This window comes from Eumetopias jubatus, unplaced genomic scaffold (genome assembly GCF_037043125.1).
Source record: "Eumetopias jubatus isolate StellerSeaLion01/CBP00866 unplaced genomic scaffold, mEumJub1_p1.0 scaffold_14, whole genome shotgun sequence".
In the NCBI taxonomy this organism is placed as follows: Eukaryota; Metazoa; Chordata; class Mammalia; order Carnivora; family Otariidae; genus Eumetopias; species Eumetopias jubatus.
Genome location: NW_028274820.1, coordinates 42005455 through 42030870, shown reverse-complemented (window position 1 = coordinate 42030870; position 25416 = coordinate 42005455).

Below are 25416 nucleotides of genomic sequence, written 5' to 3'. Positions count from 1 at the left end.
ATCCTCAGTGGACTTTAGAGAAAGGCCTGCAAAAGCTTTGGGGGATAGGAATTACTGTGTACAAACTGCTCAGCTACCCCTTAACTATGACTCCTTTGCCTTTCACCAAGGCTTTGAAAATATGTCCATGTGGGGAAAACCAGGATCCTTGAAGGGCTTTGTAGTGGTTCTTCTCTACCACTGTGGCTCATCAGGGAGAGTAGTGGCTTATGGAGCTTGAGTAATTAACGATGTTTTGACTCTCACATGGGTCCAGTGAGTCCATAAACCTGTTGGTTAATTTCCTGTTGGTTAATTTCCCAGGTTCAGAATCCAGAGTTGGAATAGAAATATTCAGCAATTAGCAGAATACCTGTATTGGTTTATTGACCTATAGGGTGAGGGCTATCATTGTAGGAAAGACAAGCAGAAATCCCTAGGATTACTTCTCCATACCACTATCGTAAAGCAACTTCACATTTCTGAAGGGACTGCAGACATGAGTGCCCTCATCAATAACTTGCAACTATTCAAGCAATTATTCTGCCATATTGCCATTCAATTCACCTATTTGGCCTATACAGAGGACTGGTGGATTTTAAGAATGTGAGTAGATTATTATACACTTAATTAGATAATGGTGCTCATTGAGCCTGCTGCTCCAGGTGTGGTTTCTTTACTTGGAGAAAACCAACACAACTCTTAGCTTTTCCTGCTAGTGTACTAACAGGCAGGCTACATATTATAGCAGGGGTAATTGGTTTGGATGATCTGAGGGAAATAGAGTTGCCATTAATCAGTGAGGCAGAGGGGAAAGGGCAGAGAATGGATGTAACCAAGCATCCTTTGGAGTGTCTTGAAGTCCTCCCATGCACTGTGGTAAATGGTGACGGATGGCTGGAGTGGCTTCATTCAGGCAGGACTCAGAGACCTCAGGGATAGTTTGGTGTCACCTCCGCAGGTGAATACAACAACCAGCTGTGTTGCTGGCTTAGGAACAAAAATATACAATGTACACTGTAAAAGAAAAATAATAAATATCACCTATAGCTTTGTGACTCGAAGAAAAATGGACTGATGTGGAAAGTATGTGTATTTAAGTATACATACTTTCCTCTTGTGCCTTGTAATTTTATATAGAGTTATGCTGATGGAAATTTTTATAATCCATAGGTTACATCTTCCCCGATATGGGACTGTAAAGTAAAGCAGGAATAAACTTATCCCAGAGATCCTGACTTAAAGCTGGATACAATAACGAATGTATTTGGTCAAGACAGGATCAGAGGCCATGGATACTGACAACTGATTTGTCTGTTTTCTTCTTTTTCCATGACTGTATCTACTTCCTCATCTTGATTTATAAACAAAACCCGGAAAACCTACAAAAATAAGTGTTTTGTGGTTTATCTAGGAATAATACAGAAAATGTTGCTGTTATTTTTGGTGAAGAAAATCAATTTTGTATAGTTTATTTCAACCTAAATAAAATGTGAATTTTGTTTTAAAAAATGGATGTATTTGCTTGAAAGTTTCTGTAGAAGGAGTGTATGAGAAAGTTGAGATGCCAAGGAGTGGACTGTGATAGATATTTTCCATTCTTTTTGCTTTCTTTTTGTTTCACATCCTTTTTTAAATTTGGGGGTGTTGCAACCCAACGAGCGGGCCTCTCCTCATGGAAACCAGAAATTCATTTCTCCCACTTCACTCTAGCTAAGTACAGTTATGTGACTTGGGTGCAGCCAGTGGGGTACGCTCCTGCCAGTCTTTGAAGCTGACTTGTGCTAGAAGAAGAGATCCCAAAAAATCTATTCTGGTTTGGAGGACAGAAGATACACCCGGTTTCTTGGAGGTAGCAGTGACAGAGGTTCCAATGACAGCATCCTGTGCCCAGCGATTCTGATGTTGTGGGTGCAAAGCACGGTGTCCCTGAGCAGTGGGAATGGTGTTGCTGTCCCTGGTTGCTCTTCAGTCTGATGCTGAGTCCTGGCTCTGGCTAGAGGGCCTCTGTGCTGGTTGTTCTGGTTTTCCTGTAGCTCGTGTAGTTACTTAAAAACATTGAACAAATTATTTTTCTGCTTCAACTAGCTTAAGTTGGCTTCTGTTTTTTGTGTTTTTTTTTTTTCCAACTAAGAATCTTACGATACAGTGACTTTTCATGCATTGTCTTTGTTTTACAGGTAAGAAAACAGAAAGTAACCAACTTGCTCCAGATCACAATGCTTGTTAATAAGACTGATGGTTTGTGCTTGTATTTAGTTTTTATAACTTATATTTATTAATTTTCACTTATAATTGATCATATGAATATCATATACATACAATTGTTCAATTATAAATAGTGATAATGTCAGTAATTCGGTTTAGTTTTCTAGTTATTTTTACTTCTTTTTTTGTTCCTTTTTTTATATGTATTTTTTAATTTTATTTTGTTAGTCACCATACATTACAACATTAGTTTTTGATGTAATGTTCCATGATTCATTGTTTGCGTATAACACCCAGTGCTCCATTCAAATACGTGCCCTCCTTAATACCCATCACCAGGCTAACCCATCCCCCCACCCCCCTCCCCTCTAGAGCCCTCAGTTTGTTTCTCGGAGTCTGTAGTCTCTCATGGTTCGTCTCCCCGCCGCCCCCCGATGTCCTCCCCTTCATTTTTCCCTTCCTATCTTCTTCTTTTTTTTTTTTTAACATATAATGTATTATTCGTTTCAGAGGTACAGGTCTGTGATTCAACAGCCTTACACAATTCACAGCGCTCACCATAGCACATACCCTCCCCTATGTCCATCACCCAGCCACCCCATCCCTCCCACCCTCCACCACTCCAGCAAACCTATTTGTTTCCTGAGATTAATCAACTTCTGCCTAGTTAGGAGTCATGAAAGATAATTATGTTTTTCTCCCTTATGTTTAATGGACTTTGTTCTCTAGGGCTTGACATGTACTCAAAACTCTCAGTAGTATCCTCATGCAAATATTTAATTGAGCAACACCTTTGTGCCTTCACGGTTTTGACCAGGATTCCTTTTACTTATGTTTTATTTGCATCTTTTTTTTTCTTAGACAAAATTATAACACAACTGTAAAGTTGAACACATTTGGGAGCACAGCTGCCTTTGTATAGCAGGCTGCGATAGGGGAGTGTTAAAAATAATGTAAAGTCAAATGGAGTGACAAAGCAAGGCCGCAAATGTACTTGTTCTAAATCAGACACTGACAACTTTATTCACAGTCAGTTGCTTAGGGTATAGACATATTTTCAAAATTTAGAATTCTACTTTGTGGTGTCAGTCGTGATGGTAGTCATTTAAAGAGGCATAATGATAGTCCTGAATATATCCTCGGAAGGGAAGATACCTTTTAATCAATAAAATTGTTTCTGTATTACTTCATTAATATTTATGTTCACAGATCCAATATCATGATGAATATTTCACACACATAAATACAATGTGACATGTGCAGAGAGAGACCTTTCTGATGAGGATTTAAGAGAATTAGAATGTTCTTTTCAAAAGCCCAGTATAGCAGAATTATTATTTATTTGGACAACATTTCTTAGGCCAAGCTATCAAATATTCAGGTAGTATGGAAAAAAAAAAAGACTATGTTTGGTATAAAAGACCTTTTCCTAACACATTCTAGCATTGCTGTTTGTCCTATGTTAAAATAGTATTTGAGAATAAAACTCTGAAGATAATTTCAACTACTATCTTATTTACCATTCAAATGCATTTTTAAAATTCATGAGATGACTCCAAAGACCAAATATGCTTCAGATTCATCATTCTTTCAGCGTCTTATATACGCAAGGCACTAAGTCAACCACCGCTGAGTGAATCAGGCAGCATGCTAATGACTGCCTGCAGGAGCCCTGGTAGGAATCTCGCCCCTCTTCAAGCAAGAATAGGCTGACCATTTCCTCTAGATGTATTCTAGCATGGAAGTGTCCTCTCTCAGCCAAAAGTCTGTGAAATGGATTTAGCTTTGATTTCTGATGGCTATGTGGTGGGAGAAATGTAGCAGTGGGTTAGCCATTCGAAGGCAGGTGCCAGTCACATGTTCTCGTTTTTGTTTTGATAGAATTTGCGCTGACCTCAGTGTACAACACTAACTGATGCATCCTTCAGTCCCATGAACCAGCACAGCCATTGATATAATTTTTTATGGAAGCCGAGTGAAAGGAATGCTTTTCTCCTCTTAGAGCTTCAGTGATGTTCCCCAGGTAGATGACTGCTAGGTTTATATTTTTATCTTTGGTCTGTCTCCTGAGTTTTTTTCTTTTTTAAGATTTTATTTATTTGACAGAGAGAGACACAGCGAGAGAGGGAACACAAGCAGGGGGAGTGGGAGAGGGAGAAGCAGGCCTCCCGTGGAGCAGGGAGCCCTATGCGGGGCTTGATCCCAGGACCCTGGGATCATGACCTGAGCCGAAGGCAGACACCCAACGACTGAGCCACCCAGGCGCCCCTCTCTCCTGAGTTTCTTATACACACTTCCAACACGTAGAGTAGAAATCTCTTTGTTGAGCTGTGTCTTCCTTCTTCAGGAAGCATAATAGTAGTTGGAGGGAGTGGAGGTTCGGTGTCTGCTGAGAGGGGTAGGTGGCAACGTGAGGAAAGATTTTACCTCTTTACCTTTCATAACTATTAACTTCATCTCTTCTTTAACACGATTCAGATACTCAGCACTTACGTATTAGAAGAAGATAAACGTTCTGATGACAAATATGGAACAAAGGCATTCCCTTGTTAAGAACAAACTTGGGCATTAGAGAGGTCGCCCCCATGGCTCTGGTTTGAAGGTCTGCAATCCTCCACTGTGAGGAGGAACGTGACAGAGGATGGGAAGTTTTGAAAAGCTTTGAGGAGTCCGAGTGTTGTTGCACCATGTTAAATGACTGTTCCCAAATGGAGGAAGTTGGGCACATCAGCAGTTTATTCTGTCTTTCTGTTTTCCCCCCTTCCCATTCTTGTCAGGATACTGTGTATTTGCACTGCCCACCCTGGAAATGTTTACCGGACTAGGATGACACTGCTGTGGAGGGGAGAGCACAGTGGTCCTCACCACAGGGTGGTCCTCTCATAAGTAAAGTTCTTGGTTGATCATGATGGATAAGATCTCTCAAAGCAGAAGGGACTTCAATTCTTAAATGCACAGGGAGGAGGCCACTCATCAAATACTCTCAATATTTTTCAGCTACTGTGACCAAGATGACCATAAATTATGCCCTTACTGAATAATAAGAACTTAAGTCTGGTGTCTCTTATAAAACGTTATTTATTAACCATGAGAATATTTTATTACATGGCTACAGAATACTATGCTCTTTTCGTCAAGTGCCCATGTATAGGTATCTGCAGATGGTTGTCTCCAGGAAACCACTGAAAGTTAATTCCAAAAAACCTAGTTTCCTTGGCTTTGTAGCCTAATTCGCAGGAAGTTTAGAGCATAAAACACATTTTAGAATGGCAGTCCTATATGTCAGAAGGTAAGAAAGCCAAGATATTAGTAGAAATAGCTTTGTTATTCATATACTGTATACAGAAACTGTTAGGCATAACACATCTGGTAGCCAGAGAACTCTGTTTTCTTCCAAGAATTTGAAACAAGAGTTAAGAACACAAAATATATCTAGAGGGAAGAAAGACTGGTACTTTGTTGCTACTGAATTCACAAATCTATTAGGAAAATTCATTTTAATCCTTAGGTTTAATATGTCCTTTTTATCAAGAGTGATACTTTTCTGTTTCTACAGTAGAAAAATGACAACAATTTAGTTCTGTACTTTGCCAACCTCCGCCTGTCACATTTTTCGAATTATCACAGTTGTCCATCAATTGTGTCACAGAGGAATAGAAGATTGGGCCGTGGGTTGGGTCCTGTTAAGGATATATACAGATTTCCATAAAACATTCATAAGGATATTGCTCTCATTCTTTTCTGTAGGATGATAACTTTTTTTGTTTGCTTTATTTTGTCGTTCTTTAACTTTGAGGACAATGTGAACAATTTACTAGCACGAAGACCTTTACAAAGACCTTTTAGAACATTCTTACTTTCTGAGCCTTCACGATCTTGGAATGAGGCGCTGTTCCGCCCACAGTTCAGCTTGTATTCCTTAAACCGAGCTAATTATCTGAGGTCACAGGACTCTATTGATGATGTTGCATGTACGACTAGATATTGTGAATTCTGCCCAGAGTAATGGATCAAAATAGGCAGTTAATTCAAGGTTTGAAAAATTAATGTAATTTGCAATTTTAATGGTGCAGGGAAATTTAAAGGTCTCTTAGTTCAACACATTAATTTTGCAGATGAGAAAACAAAGGTCCAGGGAGGCCTTACGTTTTGCCAAGGGTCATGTAGCCAGTTAATGGCAGAGCTGGTATCAAAAAGGATTTTTACCTCATAATTCCAAGCTCTTTCTTTTAAATTATGAAATGTTGAGCCACAGTGAAAAGCCCAGAGAATAACATGACCTACAGTTGTGTACCCACCACCCAGTTTTGTCAGATCTTATTTTTTAGATAGACTTCCTATATTTTTTTGAATAGCCAGATTCAATAAAGCCCCTTGTATTAATTTTTCTATAATTTTCTCATTCTGACTTCTAAATTTGCTATTGTTATGTGAAGATGCATAGATAGTATCTATCTGTATCATATATGTCTGTTTTACATGGGTTAGAACAGTCTCTAAGTAGAATCATACTTGTTAAATTCTTCTGAAGCTTGCTTTTTCTTGCCTGCCATTGTTCTTGAGATTTTCTTAATGCTGAAGCGCAAAGCTATGGTTTACTCATTTTTACTGCTTTCCATACTGTGAACATATTGCCATGTATTTATCCATTTTCCTGTTGAGGGATATTTATATTTTTTAAAAAGGGCTATCATAAGCCATGCTTTAATAATAAACATTCTTTGTATATGTCTCCTCGTGCACAAATGCATAGATTTCTTGACTCTATATTTAGAAGTTGTAATTCTTCAACATGGCACAGTATTGTCAAATCACTCTCCACAGTGCTGTACAGGAGTGTTATGTAATGCTAATCTGATGGATAGGACATGGTTCATCCCTGGGATTTCATCTGTGTTTCCCATATTAATTGTAACGTTGATTATCTTTATATAGATATCTGTTGGCTATTGCTGAAACAGTATTGGGCAACCAACCAAGCCAAAATTCAGAGGCAATCATTTATTTTTGTGGGTCTGTGGGCCAAGTGGTATGGCTCTGCTTCAGGACCCAGGTCTGTGGCTCCACATCTGTTCCATGTGTCTCTTATCCTCCTTGGACCAGTGAGCCAGCTAATGATTCTCTCCTTGCACCAAAGTCAGGAGCACAGGAGTGCAAACCCCAGTAGTCAAGGTATTTCAAGTTTTGCTTGTTACACTCTGCTTATGTCCCATTGACCAAAGCCAGGCACTTAGCTGAGTCTGACATCCATAAAATGGGAACTACTCCTCCCCTATGAGACTATGGCATAGGCATATAACTACTACAGGGGTGGGAAGAATTGTCGCCAACACATTTATTAGCCATTTGGTTTCATCTTCTGTGAATCGCTGGTTCTTGGTCTTTGCTCATTTTGTCTTGGGTTGGTTGCATTTTACTTATTGTTTAGTAGATACTCTTTAGATATTCTGATTTTTATCAATTATAAGATTATGATAATCTTTCACTATGTGGCTTATCTCTTTGTTTATGATATTTTTCTTGTAAAGAAGTTTAAAATTTCACTGCAGTCTAAATACTTATCAATCTTTTCCCTTATGGTTTGGGTTCATGGTGTTTCGTTCTAGAAAATTATCTCTATTCTGAGGTCATTAATATATTCTCAAGTGTTATCTTCTAAAATTATTAAAGTTCAGTTTTTATACCTAGGTCCATGATGTGCTCAGAATTTTAAAATTTTTTCTTATACTTTTTCCTATAAATTCTCTTACATATTTACATAAATATTCATATCATTTATGAATAATAAAATTTGAGCTCTTTCTAATTCTTATCTTATTCCTTATGATATTAAACCAGAAAAATGTTGAATAAAGGTTGTGCAGCAAATACCCTCTTCCCTCTGATTTTAAAGGAAATATTTCTTTTTTTTAAGTTTTTATTTAAATTCCAGTTAAAATACAGTGTAATATTAGTTTCAGGTGTGCAATAGTGATTCAACACTTCCACACAACACCTGGTGCTCATCACAACAAGCGCACTCCTTAATCCTCATCACTCATTTAACCCATCCCTCACTCCACCCGCCCCTGCCCCCGTAACCATCAGTTTGTTCTCTAATGGTTAAGAGTCTGTTTCTTATTTTTTTCTCTTTTTTTCCCGTTTGCTTATCTATTGTTTCTTAAATTCCACATATGAATGAAATCATGTGGTATTTGTTTTTCTCTGACTTATTTCAGTTGGCATTATACTCTAGTTCCATCCATGTTGTTGCAAATGGCAAGATTTCATTTCTTGTTATGGCTGAATAATATTCTATTGTGTGTATTTTATATATATATATATATACACACACACACACCCCACATCTTTATCCATCTATTGGTGGACACTTGGGCAGCTTCCATAATTTAGCAACTGTAGATAATACTGTTATAAGCACAGTGATGCGTGTATCGCTTTGAATTAGTACTTTTGTATTCTTTGGGTAAATACCTAGTATACGTTTGCTGGATCATGGGGTAGTTCTATTTTTAACTTTTTGAGGAATCACTGTACTGTTTTCCAGAGTAGCTGTACTAACAGTGCATTCCCACTAACAGTGCAGAAGGGTTCTTCTTTCTCCACATCCTCACCAACACCTGTCATTTCTTGTGTAATTGATTTTAGCCATTCTGACAGGTGTGAGGTGATATCTCATAGTATTTTTGTTTTGCATTTCCATGATGATCAGTGATGATGAACATATTTTCATGTGTCTGTTGGCCATTGATGTCGTCTTTGGAGAAATGTCCATTCATGTCTTCAGCCCATTTTTAAATAGGATTATTTGTTTTTAGGGTGTTGAGTTTCATAAGTTCTTTATATATATTGGATACTAATCCTTTATCAGATATGTCATTTGCAACTATCTTCTCCCATTCAGTAGGTTGCCTTTTAGTTTTGTTGGTCATTTCCTTCACTGTGCAGAAGCTTTTTATTTTGATCAAGTCTCAGTAGTTTACTTTTAGCTTTTGTTTCCCTTGCTTCAGGCGACATACCTAGAAAGAGGTTGCGACAGCTGATGGCAAAGAGGTTAGTGCCTGTGTTCACCTCCATGATTTTTATGCTTTCAGGTCTCACATTTAGGTCTTTAGACCATTTCAAATTTATTTGGTGTATGATATAAGAAAGTGGTCCAGTTTCTTTCTTTGGCATGTTGCTGTCCAGTTTTCCTAACACCATTTGTTGAAAAGACTGTCTTTTTCCCATTGAATATTCTTTCAAATATTTGTTGAAAGATTGACCATATAGTTGTGACTTCATTTCTGGGTGTTCTCTTCTCTTCCATTGATCTATTTGTCTATTTTTGTACCATTCTGTTTTGATGACTACAGCTTTGTAATATAATTTGAAGTCCAGAATTGTGATGCCTCCATCTTTTTTTTTTTTTTTTTTCTTCCTCAAGATTTCTTTTGCTATTCAGGTCTTCTGTGGTTCCATACAAATTTTAGGATTGTTTCTTCTAGTTCTGTGAAAAATGCTGTTGGTATTTTGATAGGGATTGCATTAAATGTGTAGATTGCTTTGGGTAGAATAGACATTTTAACAATATTTGTTCTTCCAATCCATGAGCATGGAATGTTTCTCCATTTCTTTGTTACATCTTTAACTTCTTTCATTAGTGTTAAAGAAATATTTCTAATGTTTTACCACTATGGTAGCTTGCTCACAAAAATAGCAATCAGAAAATAAATGTCAATCTAAAATTCTATATAAGGGCTCCTGGGTGGCTCAGTTGGTTAAGTGACTGCCTTCGGCTCAGGTCATGATCCTGGAGTCCCGGGATCGAGTCCTGCATCGGGCTCCCTGCTCAGCAGGGAGTCTGCTTCTCCCTCTGACCCTCCCCCCTCTCATGCTCTCTCTCTCTCTCTCTATCTCATTCTCTCTCAAATAAATAAAATCTTTAAAAAAAAATTAAAAAAATAAAATTCTATATAAAATGGCAAGCTAAAATATTATTATAGAATACAGACAAAAAATGTATTTCTAGACAAAACAAAACAAAAAAGAAAAGCTTGTATCACTTGCATACTCTTACTAAAAGCAAAACTAAAGAAGAAAACGGAAATAAAATCCCTAAAGGAAGGATTAAAATGCAAGAAAGAGTGTTAAGAATACAAATGGCATCTCTGTAAGTAAAACAAGCATTGATTGAATAAATTAGCAAGAACAATAATAATAATGACTAAAGATAGGAATATCAAACAGGGTAAAACAAAATACTGAAAAATAATACTGCAGGCAAGGAGATGATCTAAGTTAAAGCTCTAAGGTCCTTATAGATTTTGATTGAGAGTAAAGATATTGATAAAATTTAGACTCTAAGCAATTTTGCATGAGAAATTTTAAGAATATTTACTAAGAAATAAAAACAGAATCTATAACATTAACCAGTAAAGAGGGATGGGATAAAGACTTGATCAATCTAGAAGAAATTTGGAATGAAAACAAACAAACAAAAAAGCAAATTCTGGTAAACAGAAATCAAAAACCTGTAGAAAAATCCCAAAATATGAGGACAAAGAGTTTTTTTGGCTTTTTTTTTTTTCAGGATGAGAAAGGATAAACCAAGCACACAATTAATGGATAAGGTTAATGTACTTATATTAATGTCTGAAAAAAATTAAAACAAAAATGAAGATTTAATAAGATAATGACAACAAAAAAGATAATTGAGAACAACATAAAAGCCAAGAAATAACATAACAAAATGTTGGTTCTTTGAAAGAAAAAATAATCGGGGTGCCTGGGTGGCTCAGATGGTTAAGTGTCTGCCTTTGGCTCAGGTCATGATCCCAGGGTCCTGGGATCGAGGCCCACATCGGGCTCTCTGTTCGGTGGGGAGCCTGCTTCTCCCCCTCCCTCTGCTTCTCCCCCTCCCTCTGCTTCTCCCCCCCTGCTCATGCTCTCTCTCTCTCTCTGTATCTCTGTGTGTCGAATGAATAAATTTAAAAAAATTTAAAAAATTCAAAACTGAAAAATTTAAAGAGGATTCAAATAAACATTAGAAATGAAAAAGATAAAAAGTCACAAATACAGCAGAGACTGGAATATAATAAAAGAATACTACGGAAAACTTTCTGCAAATACATTTGAAAACTTAGACAAAATGGTCTTCTTCTGAGCAAAATCTTCCTGAACAAAACTGACCCTAAAAGAAGTAAAACATCAGATTAGACCTATAATCATTAAAGAAATTAAATGAAGAGTTAAAATATATATCTCACCAAAGCAAAAAGAAATTGAGGTAGTTTTATAGATTTTATTTATACTTTTATAAAATATTCAAGAAGTAGATAATTCCTGTCTTCTGCAACAACAAAGAATAACAAAAGTGGGGTAACTCACCAAATCATTTTGAGGCTAGAACCTTAATGCTGAAACAGAGAAAAATAGTACAAGAAAAGAATATAAGTTAATCTCATTTATCTTTTATTTCTTTTTAAGATTTGCCATGTTAATCTCTTTACTGGGGTGTTGGTTAAGTAGATAAAAAATACTGAAACTTAAATGTGTGTATGGTGTCAATTTGTGAGATTCTTTAAAAGGAGAGAAGTGCTGAGTAGAAAGATTTTAAAACTATTGTGTATGTCAATTTTAAAATTTATTTTGGATTTTAACTATACATGACTTCACTCCCTTAACAGGTAGAGAATCATGATAGGCGATCAATACCTTTTTATGTGACTATTGTGTGATTTCAGTAGGGCTCATAAATAGTGTCTTCTAAGAGTTTTCCTGAAGTGTGTTCAGTAGATATAGCAGATGCTGTCAGAACCCTGACATATCCTCTGAGTACCTGTCCTATGAATGCTGACCTTTTGACTTCTAATGTAAGCAGGAACAATTCTGGCCTGAAGGGTTCTCGGACCTTTGGCACAAGTTCAGCCCATATGCAGGGAAGACCAGAAGTTCTGGGCGCAGTTAATATCCCCAAGAAGTGGTCTTCAACCAATGACTATTGGGAACTGGTGGATAAATAACCCTAGCCCCTCAGTTGGCATGGCTCTGAGGTATGACCTACACAGCTTCTTAGAGTTCACCAGCAGGATTAAGCCCAATTTTCCAGGTGGAAAACCCACTTGGTAATTTACTTTTCATTGGCTCCCTTCCCTTCCCCAACCCACTCTAATCCTCCATTAGTGCATTCTGGAATCGTCTCTCAAATAAACTGTGTATGCTTGTCTTGGGATCTTCTTCTGGGGCAATTCAGCCAAAGACAGTGTACCACTTGCCCATAGTAATTACCTTGTGAGGGGAAAATAATGTCCTGGAGCCAAACTTGAGAAATTTTAGTATTTATTTTCTTCCTTTTTGCAGATTTATGGATCTAAGAAATTGAATGGGCAAACAAAAAAAATTATTTTTTTTACCTAACATTATACAAACTGTATGATCACCAATAGTATTTTCTTCTAATATGTAAAATTCCTTTGAACTAATGTTCAGTATCACTGTGGGAAACAGAAGAGAGAACTGACATAGAAACTAGAAAATTGTTCATTCATTTGTCATTTATTGAATACTTTAAGCCAGGTAGTAACAATACAAAGATAAATAAGACCATGTCTTTGCCCTTAAAATCCTTGCCATCTAGTGGAATTTAATCCACATATTATTTTCCTAACAGATCTTGGAAAGAAAACTTTTCATTTCAGGCAGTATTTGTAAGAAAATTAAACAGCTTATTTATGTGGCTTGTTAACATAATTTTGTCTTATTTCTAATGTGCACTTTGACTTGTAATAATTTACCTGATGGAAATAATACACATGATCATGTATCTGAATGCTTTGCCATTTACTAGAACAATTCCCAACCCTGACAGAATAAGTTGCTTCATTACAAAGATGGGCTTATATCTATTCTGCGTTTCTAAAAGGCAATTCTTCAGGAACAGTCTTTCAGAGAAAGCATAAAATTAGGAGAATTTTAAAAGCAAGTAATGAGATTAGAAATTATGCCTTTTAATATCCCTCAAATTAAATAACGAGAGTCCACTCAATAGTTTTTATATTTTTTTGTACTAACAGAAAAAAAGTGCTGTAGGTCAATAACATGATATGTATGGTTTTTGTGGGAAAAACTGAGGGACTATAAAATCTGTATGAATATTGGCATTTCACATCAAACAATTTAAAGTTGATACATATATATATTATATATACATATATATAGTTTTTTCTTTTGGTTTTGGTTTTTTAGGGAGAGAGAGAGAGAGAGTGCGCCAGTGGGGAAGGGCAGAGGGGCAGGGGGAGAGAGAATCCTAAGCAGGCTCCACTCCCAGTATGGAGCCCAGTGTGGGGCTTGATCTCACCATGCTGAGAGATCATGACCTAAGCTGAAATCAAGACGCTTAAGCAACTGAGCCACCTAGGCACCCCTAGAGTTAATATTTAAAAGATACGTCAGCAGTAATTTGTACTGTTTGCATTTACTAAGTTGACTTTCTACCTCAAGTAACCACATGTAGGCTTGTTTCTTCCTGGTTATGGCTGAAAAGAACACAGGCGGATAATAGACCCTAAGGTTTTGACTGTGGTCAGACTGAGAGCCTTCCGTGATTATAAAATCCTTTTAATAGAAAGAAAGGACACTGTAATAAAGGGAAATATTGAGAGCAAAAGAAATAAAATAAAGATGTTGGATATTTTAGTCTCCTTTCCTTGCCTTTTCACTCCTTAGATAATTCAAATCCCAAACTGAAGTCAGCCTCCTCTCAGTGAAACCACACATAACTGCTACAAATCTCATTGTCTCTCTTTGTCACATAGTTCTTAGTTTTATACAAAATTTATTCCTATCCAGGATTTGTAAGATGTATGTGCGATGTAACAGCCTAGCTAGAGGGCTATCTCCTTGAGGGAAGAGAGCATCTATTTTATTTCATCTTTCTCTCAAACTACTTGGTACTACTATTTGGGTACTCACCAAGTCCTTGAATAATTACCTACCGGCTTACTGATAAACTAACTGACTTTATTACTGGTGACCAGAGTTTTATATTTCAGTGCTAATATGGTGATAGAAAGAAGTGGAGATGCGGAAAACAGAAATAGGGGAGGGGAGAAGGGAGAGAGCGAGAATGAATGAATGAATATAGACATTTTCTGGGAAATGCTTTCCTCTGTTTGTGAAATGAGGCTTACCAGACTGAGTCTCTTCCCTAACAAACATATGGTCAACATTTGCCAGACATCTCACAGTTCCTTGACTTCCTCACCTCAATGATCTTTCCTTCCGGTCTTCTTTAGTTCCCCACACCCACAAACACATCCTGAAACTGGTCAGTACCAACCTTTCTCTATTTCAACAATCTTTAGCTCCAGTATCACACTCTGTAGTCAACTTCTATCCTTCCAGTACACTCATACCTGTGTTCCCACCTCACCTGCTTTGACTTCTGGCTATCTTCTAGTCTTTTCATCCTTCAATCTCCTTCTAGTCAATCTCCTGCCCTTACCAACCTAGTTAGATCCAAGCCCATTGTTCAATACCTTATCCACCACCCACCTGCCCCCTCAAAAAATTTTTGCAGCTCCCTTCACCTTCCTCTCTTTCCATCATCTGACCTAATAGAACCTAAACCTGGGTCTATCCTATTATTTACCTTCTCAACTCCCAAATCTAGGGAAGTGAATCAGCTGCTGGAGAAAATCATGCAGCCTTTCAGATTGAAGTTGCAAAAATGTTACAATCTCCAAACCTGACTTCTTTTGTTTCTTCTGCTTGTTTTTATTTTTAAATTTTATTTAATTAAAAATATTTTGAGTATAGATGACACACAATGTTACATTAGTTTCAGGTGTTCTCTGTATGTTGTGCTGTGCTCACCACAATTGTAGCTACCAGCTATCACTGCATGACACTGTTACAATATCGTTGACTGTAGTTCCTAAGGGTCTTCTTACCTCTAGTTTAACTCCCTCTAACTGTGTGCCTAGGATGTCCACCGCCCAGCACAACCTGACAGAGTGTGTGCTACAGACATGTATGATAATAGATGGAAAATCTTCCACATTGAGGGGTAATGATTTCTCTAAACAAGTATCTCACCATTTTGCTCTTCTGCTTAAAAAAAAAATAAAAATAATGGCTCTAAATAAAATTTGAATCCCTTAGCATACCATAGAAGACCCTCTTGTACTCGCTTCTTCTGTCTCTTCTCCTTTGACTTCCAACCCTCAGACCATGCTTATGGAAAACCAAGCACCCCAGAGTTCTTCCCCTCTCCCGTTTCACAGATGAAGTACTGGCGGGGTTTTGCCATGCAGTAGATTGCATTTCAATGTCTGGCTAAATGACTGTGAATTAGTCCCTTAGCATCTCTGAACTTTGAGGTTTGGTTTTTAACTTGCAATACAGTTTGATTAAGAAAAGTGTATATATAGAAAGTGATGAAAACACACTGTATATATCTTCTGTCCCTTCATATCTTTCTCATTTTACTTAAAAGTGATACTTTCATGTTTAGCAAATGGTGGGTTCCAATAATTATCATTATAATTTCATGTATTTTTCCCACTGCTCAGAATGTCCTTTCCTGGTTGGCTTTTACTCTCCCTTCAAGATTTAATTTAATGTTTGTTGAATACAGAGAGCCTTCTTTGAATGCCAGAGTGGACTGATGTCTCTTCTATATTTCTTCAGGGCACTCGGACAACTCATTCACAGCCTTTTCCACATTATATTAAAATCATCCAAAATGTATGTCTGCCTCTCTCACTTGCTTGTAAGTTTCTGTAGCCTAATTTGCCACACACAGCACATCTGACACACAGCATGTACGTAAGACATTGGCTGGACTGACATGCAAAACTAGAAAGCAACAAACAGTGATCCATTTTATTAAAACATTTAAGGGTATGCCCTATCACATGTAGGGGAAAAAAGGAAGGTAGAAACACAGCTATAAATAGGTTGTAGTATTCAAATAATCACTGGTAAATTGTTTTAAAAGATTTAGATTTAATATGGTGTGATGACAGGGGGATGGAAAGCTTATCTTAAAACAGTCTATACTTCTGGGGCACCTGGGTGGCTCAGTTGGTTAGGTGACTGCCTTTGGCTCAGGTCACGATCCTGGAGTCCCGGGATCGAGTCCCGCATTGGGCTCCCTGCTCAGCGAGGAGCGTGCTTCTCCCTCTAACCCTCCCCCTCCTCATGTACTCTCTCTCTCTCTCATTCTCACTCTCTCAAATAAATAAATCTTAAAAAACAAAAACAAAAAAGGAACAGTTTATACTTCCTTTATCTCAAGGTGACTTTTAAACATCAGACGAAAGTCCACTGGCTGTTGTCTGGTTACCAAGTAGGTGAGTAGAGCCAGGAATGTGCAGGGGCTTGCATTTTGTTTTTAAATTCATTTGGGGGGTATTGGGGCTAAATAGAACTGAAACAAAAATATTTGTTTCTGTTACTCATGGGGTTTCATTATTTGGAGCAGACCAATTCTTTTTTTGGCCGTATTCTTGCCGAGGACCTTCCTGTTGTATATATTTCTGATATTATCTCAATTTCCAAATAAGAAAGGCGAATGTTGGAGAAAGGTCATGGACTGCCTTTTTTAATGTGGGACTCTGTGGTGTGATCTTATTTACTAATGATTTTTCAGAGTCACAATGGAAAAATGTAGCTCTTTCTTCTATTTTTAATGCAGGCCCCTCTATGACTTGTGCTGGTTCTGTTATGTGCCACTTCTAGAACTGCCCATACATGGAGCTTAATGATTGATGAGTTCTAATAGAATGTGCCTGGTTTATTAAGTTATAGGATTATTTCTGCATCATCTTCAAAATAGCAACCGGACTGTTTACTTTTTGGTTTCCTAGTTGATAACCAATTATATTAACTGGACTAGTATTTAACCTCTATTTTTTTAGTACATGGGAGATATAATGATGGAGGAGGACCCCATCCTTCGGGAGCACTCTACCAACTTCTGTGTTTCCATTATGGTATTATGCACAATGACTAAATAACACCATGGTTGTGTTATGTAAACTTTACTGAGAACTTTCCTTCCTGTTTCTTATAAGTATTCTTGCCAGAGTCAGGAGTACAATTCACACAAAGTGGCCAATTTATACATCTCATTGACAGTATAAGTTGATCCAAGCATGGATCTTACAGTGTGTAGTACCAAAATGACTTTCCTTAGCCAAGTATTTTTAGTTGATAGAATTTAGGATGATAGAATTGATAAATGTCTACAGCTTGTGGCCTGTTCACCCTTGAGAAGGACCCAACCCCTACTTTTTTTTATAACATGACATACATCAAAAGATCAATGGATATTCTGTTTTGGAAGTTAAGAAAACTATCAATGTTTTTAATCACATAAAAAAAAAATCCCACCTCTAGAATCAAACTGCAGAGGACCCAGCAAATAGAAATAGGGACTTTTCTCAGGAAATATCTTTGTGCCTTATTTAGCCTTTGTCCAATATGTGATAAAGTTTGTAGAATTCTGCACTATGAAATGGATGATTTGGTTCTGGAAAACTTTCCATGCCTCTGTGACTACAACAGAGATAGAAATGCCTTAACAGTGTGCCCATATAGGTCATTTTATTGTGAGCCACACTCGTGGGCTCCATGAGTCCTTTGCAAAATGGCATCTCTATGTAGGCATGATGATTTGCCTTAGGTATTTGTTGTTCTTATCCAACTGAGTTTGCAAAATGTCTTTTTAAGGCAGTAATTTCAAATATCTGCTCCAGAGGAGTTAAGTGTTTAGATTCAAAAGAATCTATTCTCTTGGGGAAATAAAGTGAATAAGATAGACAAAAGTGTCATAAGGTTATTTTATAACTTATTTTATTTCATTTTGTCAATAGAGCTTGAAGACAAAATGTGCTTCAAATAGTCATAACATTTTAATTGAGACTTAACAGGAGGAATACATAGTGGGCTTTTTGCAAAATTTGAAATGATAGGGGGCATCTGGGTGGCTCAGTTGAGCGTCCTACTCTGGGTTTCAGGTCAGGTCATGATCTCAGGGTTCTGAGGTGGAGCTCCTTGTGGGGCTCCACGCTCAGCAGGAAGTCGGCTTGAAATTCTCTTCCTCTCCCTCTGCCTCTCTTCCACTTGTTCTCTCTCTCTCTCAAATAAAATTCAAATAAAATAACTAAATAATCTTAAAAAAAATAAATTTCTTTGAGCAGAAAAATTTCTTCTTCCCATCATTCTATTGTGATAAAATTGAATTTAGGTGTCTTGAATTGGGTTACTTACACTTTGGATTACTGATCTAACTTAACTCATACAGAGTTTGATTTTTCTATATCTGGGTAACAAAACTTTAAAATGGGACTTTAAAACCTATAAATGGCATAAATTGCTACTTTATTGTGAGGCTCTGGGATTCCTTGAAGCTGTCTGTTGACTAAGGATAATGCTCAGTTTTTGTAGTCAAGAGTGAGAAAAGGGGAAAGTGGCAGAGGTGGGGCTACTGAAAGCAGTCCAAGTAGCAATCAGAAGTCACGGTGTGTACAGATCTCCAGTGCCTGCGTGGGGAGGGGAGTAAACCTTTTCATTTCAAGGACTAAAAAAAGAAGCCTGACCTCTGGATGCATTCCTAGGGCTAGAACTAGTCATAGTACTTAAGGTTCTGTATGTGACACACTTATAGATCCTGAAGTAACCAGGACCTAGAACCTCTAGTGTAGCAGGAGTCTTGGGGAGGAATGGTGGTATATGGGACTGTGCAACTCTGGAAAATTCCATGGGGCTCTCTGCTTTACTCTGGCCCTGAGGGCATGGAGTTATCTGCACATTAGTCCCTCTTAAACCTTCTGTCTGCTGAGAGTCGAGCCATTGAGACATCACGTGGAATGGACCTCCAGATGTGACAGCAATACAACTTGGCAATAAGAAAACATCAAGGAACGTTTAAGACACCAGCACTGTCCTCATAGTTTTGGAATTCAGGTAATTTTAGACAAACAAGGTTTAGAAAACCAAGGGAGTGGGGCACTCCATAAGAGAGATTCTGTACTTCTTGCTCATCTGACAATGGGAGTTTAAGATCGTTTTAATTTAATATGGAGGGAAAAATGTGACTATATTGGGATCCTGATTATCTGTAGAGAAATTCATTCTTAGTTATGATGCAAAGATTTGGTTTTCTCCTCGGTCCTTCTGTTCTAATTATCTAGTGTTGTATAACAAAGTATCTCAAAACTTAGTAGCATGTAACAATCATTTATTAGGTTCATGAGTTCCATGGGTCAGGAATTTGGGCAGGGCTCAGCAAGGATGCTTTGTCTCTGCTCTACAAAACCTACAGACTGGGTTGGAAGAATCAAAGGCTGAAGGGGACTCATTAGTTGGGGGCTGGAATCATCTGCATGTTTGTTCATGCTCGTATGGTTGATATTCAAGTCCCAGCCAAGACACCTTCATGTGGCTTCTCTTTGTAGCTTAAACTTCCTTACTACATGGTGGCTCATTTTCAGGGTGAGAGTTTCAAGAGCGTAAGCCAGGCAGAGCTATACCACCTTTTCTATCCTGACCTTAGAAGTAAGTCATACATGTCATTTCTACAACATTCTATTTTCTGAGGAAACATTGGTTCAGTCAGTTTTAAGGTGATGAGAAATAGGTTTTACTTTTAGATGTGAAAGTAGCAAGGCTAGTTGAGAGATTTTGAAACCAGGGGTCTATTCAACTGTTTTTGGAAAATATAATCTGTCACCACCTCTTCCACCATCACCCCAAGTCAGGTGTCTTAACTAAAAATTGACTTCTTTTAATGATCTATAATTAAGTAAACCAAAGGCTGAAATGTATCAATAACATTAATAAGCAATTTGACATATTCTCTTCTGTTCATCAACTGCAGCATCTAACTTTGGAAATCAATATTTTGTGATAGAATACCTGGTGGTATAAAATAACAAATAAATCATCAGTTACTGTTTCTGAATGCACAAACATTAAGATAAAATATTACTAAGCCAGTATTTTTTATAGTAGGTAAAAAAAATTAGGAATAAAAGATTCCAATTGTTAATATGAGGTAGCCTTTTATTTTTTTAATTTCTTTCATTTGACATGGGAAAATTGATTTACTTTCACTTTCATATGAATGGAATTTTAGAAGTCAAGTGTATCTTCTGTGTAAAGTAACAATATTTATGTTGTACTAACTTTAAGATTCAGACAATATATTTTTCCTCTAGTTTTAAATTCCCATTTATCTGTTACGGTTGAACAAGCCAGGCAAGATAGTTCAGATTTCTAGAAAGGATGACAGCATAAGTACTACCCAATCCAACCATAAAAGAATGAAAGAAAGCACACACAGGGAAGAAAACTATGTTAGAACTGAGACTAAGGGAAATTCCAGGTATAGACACAAAATTTGAGGAACCTAAGTTAGATGTAGCCCAATTTCAGCCAAATATGAAGATATAAGGAGTCAGCACATAAGCATGGTAGGAGGGAAGTAGAAATGTTGTAACACTGAGTCTGAAACATAGGAGCTAAAGTGTGGAATAGATTGTAGGATGTATTGGGGATAATCAAATATCTAACAGGCATATATTCAAATTCTATACTTAATAAATAGGAAATAGATTGTTTCAGATATTTTTAAAAGAGGAAAAAAATGTAAGGATATATATATTTTCACCCAACTCTTTCTTTCCCTGCATCTTCCCTGGAGAGTAATTTGAGACATGATCAATAGATATGCAGAAGAATGTTCATCAGAATTGTTTATATGAGAAAATATCGGAGATAACCAGAATGTCATCAAGAGATTAGAGATTTATCTTAATTTCTCTTCAGTCACAATGAACGAGATGTGTATCTTTATTGAAATGCGATGTCCATATTAAGTGATGTTTATAAGAAAGTATGAACTAATTTTTTATGTATACACACATTTTTATTTACATTAAATGTTAACAGTTGCTAATATTAATGTTAATAGTTGTTTCTCAGAGGTAGGTCGTTCTTGTCTTTCTACCATTTTTTCTTCTGTGAATGTTTTAATGATCACATTTTACTTTTGTAATTAGAAAAGCTTTTTTTTTAAGTTTTCTTAATACGTTTATTTAGCTGATAAAATCTGGGGACACTGATGTAATTAGATTCTGTCAACCCACTGTGTATATATTAGAGAGTTTATTGGTAGTGTGATTAATTTCTCTCTCTTCCTTACATCCCTGCTCTTTCTTAAATTAGTACATAAAAGTAGACCTTTTTGTTTGTTTGTTTGTTTTAAGTTTTCTCTACACCCAAAGTAGGCTCAAACTCATGACCCCGAGATCAAGAGTTACATGCTCTGCTCTACCAACTGAACCAGCCAGGTGCCCCAAAAAGTAGACTTTAACTTTAAGTTGTATCTAGAGACAGGATTCACTCTGCCTTCCATGGCATGTAGGGAATACACAGGCTTGTTTTATGTTATATGAAGACCTTGATTTTCCTGAACCAAAATAACAGGTAACAAAAACCAGAATGAACAAATTCTTCTCATGGAAAAGACATAAATGATAGGTCAACTATTGGAAGGGACTTATTTTAATGTTTTCCTCACAGCCTCCAGGACATGTGATGCCAGTACACATCCAGCCCCACGCCCTGATCCTCTTTTATTTATGGCAACTAACCCATGTCATTAAAACAGATGTTTCCAATAAGATATCTTTGGTCACCAAAGGTTGTTATCCCCAGTCTGCTCTCTTTATTATGGTAAGAAAATGCCTAGTACATTATATAAGTTAACTAGAACAAACTACTTCGTGAACATTATGTTTAACAGCTTTCTTTTTGCTTGTTAGGATGTATCATTCAGAAATGTGAATGACTCACTCTCATTAATACATATATCTCCCCTGTACATCTCCAAAGTATTTCTGGCACTTTAAAATTGGTGACAGACTTAGCATCTTTTTTTTTTAAGATTTTATTTATTTATTTGACAGAGAGAGACACAGCGAGAGAGGGAACACAAGCAGGGGGAGTGGGAGAGGGAGAAGCAGGCTCCCTGCGGAGCATCGCTCAATCCCAGGATCCTGGGATCATGACCCAAGCTGAAGGCAGACACTTAACGACTGAGCCACCCAGGAGCCCCAGACTTAGCATCTTAAGACAGAGTAAAATGACAAAGGTCATTTTGCTGAATAACAATAACATCTTATTTATTTAAGATCTCTATGTAGCAATTTTTACTATCTAGAAAAGACTAAAAACAAAGCAAAAAATCCTTATAGGCCAAAGTAGGTGCCACAAAGCTCTGATATGAGAAAAAGTTCACACTCCCTAAGCTCATTTGGTTTATTCATAGGTGAGTTCCTCGATCTCAAAGACTAGTTCTGTTAATTCATACAGAATTCTAACTAATTTGGTTGTGGGGCTACGAGATAGATGTTGGATGACAAAAGCATGTATTTTTTATTTTATTTTATTATGTTATGTTAATCTCCATACATTACATCATTAGTTTTTGATGTGTTTTTTAAAAACAAGAGTTCTGATGGGCACAAGATGAGGTGAGTAATAGCTTGACAGTGAGTAGGAGACATGAACGTTTTAAAAAGTCAGACTCAAGCCTGCAAAAACAACCAACTTGTTCACTTTTCTAGCCCCTTAGGGGCATTACTAGATTAGAGCTTAATATAGATTTTAGGTTTAAAAAGCAAGGTTTTATTGGTTAAGGGTAAGTGACAGCTACCTGGAAAACTAATTCTACAGTAATGTTGGATAAACCAACTATTACTGTCCTTTATTTGGCCATGCTTTGTACCTATGAAAATTTCAAAAGATCTTATTTGACTCTTCTGTTATTTTATCATGTGCCTTTGACAGTCAGTAACTTGGAGCAATGGATATTTCCTAGAAGGAAGAAAAACAAGTGGATTTTAATACAGATTATTCTAGTTAGGCCTCTTTTAATTATATGAAACAGACCTATACTAAAATTATCTCAAGTAAAAAGGTCTTTCTTTCTTTCTTGTTTTGTTTTGTTTTGTTTTGTTTTGAAGTATGGCAGAGTGAACTGAAAATCTCCAAGCCTTGCAGACCAACATAAACCTAGCTATTAGAGCAGTCGTTTGACAACATGGATTAAAAGAAAAGTGCCTAGACGTCTTATATAATTCAGGGCAGGAAAGCAGTGACTACTCTCAGCACATTAAGAGAAGGGTTTTACTTTGCAAGAACTAGAACCAAATATGTTAATAGGAAGAGGATACATTTCTCATGTGCATCATCTGGAGATATTGATGCGGGAGAGCGAGGTTCTTGTCTCACCGAGCTGAAGAATGAATCTCGCCGACAAAGGGGAGTGAGTAAAGCAATAGAAGTTTATTAAGCGAGAGTACAGACAAAGCTCTCAGAAGTGAGAGCGTCCCGACAGTGTTGCCACTGAGGGCTTATAGGGATGGTCTTTTATAGAAAGCTAACCAGGGAACCTAAATCTGTTCAACATCTCTATTGATCACACCATTGAGTAAGGACTAACGATAACACCTTCAATGGCTTACTTCCTTTTTAGAGGCTGGTAATTCTTGGTTGGTCACCAGTAGCTGTTATAACAAGACCCCACCTCTGACACCTAGGACAGGGTGGTCTGGTTTGTTCCCTTATCTCCGGTTTCCTTTCATCTCCCACGTTTTGAATTTTGTGAGCCTGATCCCATGGCTCCCTACCTATCTCTCCCTGCCTAGCCCCGCCTGTCCCTTATTCAATATGAGGGAGATAATTCAGTCTTGTGATGGTAAATTTTGTTTCCTTTAGTGCCCTGTGAGCATAAAACTAGCCCCAGTCTAGAGTGGAACACCCCCCACTCTGTCATCACATCCACAGAGCCAGAGTTCTCTCCTCCTTTCCACTGCCCGAGGAGAACCAGTAGACACTGAGAAAGAGTGGTGGTGATCAAGCAGAAGAGAAAAAACAAAAAACAAAAAACAGTGACACAGAGGGGTCCAAAGGGTGTGAAATTATCAAGCCTTAAGATGACTCTAAACAGATAATTCAGGAGGAAGGGGGAATCCCAAAGGCCGTGAAGTGGGGCTGGGATGAAACAAAAGGAAAGGATTAAGGAAGAGAGTTTTGAGAAATAAGGGAGGAGTAGAAGGAGAGCAGAATTGTCACCCCAAAATATGCCCCTTTGGCATAAGGATTCTCTAGAGTTGGTTATTTTTTAAGAAACAGAAGAAACAGGAAAAGCCCTGAAAACCAAGTAGAAGTTAACCCTTTTGTAAGGCTCATTTACACTTATAAGGGAAAAATCTCCCTTTGTAAGCACGTCTCCCTTTCTGTACCAGGAAGAGAAGGCTGACTCTAAATCTCCAAAAACTCTTCCCAATGGGGAAGGCAATGACTTGAATCTGCACAACCTTACCCTTGTTTATTGTGTTTTTCCGTAACTAGGCCCTCCCCACCCCGCAACATCGTCCTTCTGTCTTTAGTTGGAGGTGTTCTTTAAGGTGGTAGCTTGAGCCATTTTGGAGTTACTCAGTTTTCCTGGGTCTCTCCCATGTATATAGGAGGTATACAAGTTATTAAACTTCTGTTTGTTTTTTTCCTGTTAATCTATCTTTTATTACAGGGGGTCTCAGCCAAGAACCTAGAAAGGTAGAGGGGAAAAGTATTTTTCCTCCCCTACAGGGTCAATGTATAAGGGGAAAAAATAAATTCTTTATCCTTCCCTTTCTCTCCTGCCTGCATGCCCCGCAATCATGTGTCCTGTATGATTTCAGAACAGTTCCCTAAATTTCTTCAGCAAAGTCAGAGAAGGTGATTTTTAAGGACTCGCCATTCCTTCCATGTACAGTGGCTGTTGGCAGCACCTCACTGTCTACTCACTGATGATGATCCAGGTAGAGAAATAATAAGGTGAGTTATCTGTCCTCCTAACTATTCTCTCCTTTCTAGGGACCAAGGGCAAGCTGCCCCAAGAGGGGCCACCTTGTCATGAAGATTATCCTGAGCTGAAGGTAATCAAGACCCCATGGGCTCAAGAGAAACTTTTGCCCTTCCCTTCACTACCTAGAAGAATCTAGATTAGGTCTTTCCCAGAATAAGGGTTATTAGCAGAGATACATTTTATCTGAGTGACCCATCTGTATGGTAGAGCAAACATCTAATTACCAAATATCTGCTCTTCTTATCGCCCTGTGAAGTTCATTCCCTTCTTCTGAAGTCCCAGACCCCTACCTCTTTCTTCTTGGTTCAGAATAAGATATATAGCTC